The following is a 367-nucleotide window of genomic DNA, read 5'->3' as shown; positions in this document are numbered from 1 at the left end:
TTTGACCTAAACATCGACTTTTCTCCTATATCCTTGTTTTCCACATCATGTAACAGCAACCTTAAACCAACTATCACGAGCCTTCCGTGTGCTTATCAAAACCCTGCCGTTATCATCACCTGTTGTCCCCCACTTCCCTTATCAGATTTTTTAAATCATATTTCCTCGGAGATGCAGATGAGAGCCACGTGGATTTCATTTTTTTTCTTCTGATAAATGTGTGTTGTGTTTGATTAGTTTATCAGCTATGTGATGCAAAACCACGTTGATGTATTTTTTTTTTATATATGTATTTATGTACGGTCTCTATAAAAATGTATCTTGGGAGTAGATGAAACCAAAATGATCGTTTGGAGTTCGGAAATGT

At 36.2% G+C, this 367-nt stretch overlaps 1 protein-coding gene across 1 annotated transcript in view; it reads left to right on the top strand.

Annotated features, from left to right (window-relative positions):
* LOC119589220 (organic cation transporter protein-like) overlaps positions 1-367 on the top strand; it is a gene marked incomplete in the record, with an annotated part of 12,450 nt that overhangs the window by 2,206 nt on the left and 9,877 nt on the right.

The sequence above is a fragment of the Penaeus monodon genome, chromosome 25 (assembly GCF_015228065.2).
Source record: "Penaeus monodon isolate SGIC_2016 chromosome 25, NSTDA_Pmon_1, whole genome shotgun sequence".
Taxonomy (NCBI): Eukaryota; Metazoa; Arthropoda; class Malacostraca; order Decapoda; family Penaeidae; genus Penaeus; species Penaeus monodon.
This window is presented reverse-complemented; position numbering and strand designations above follow the sequence as displayed.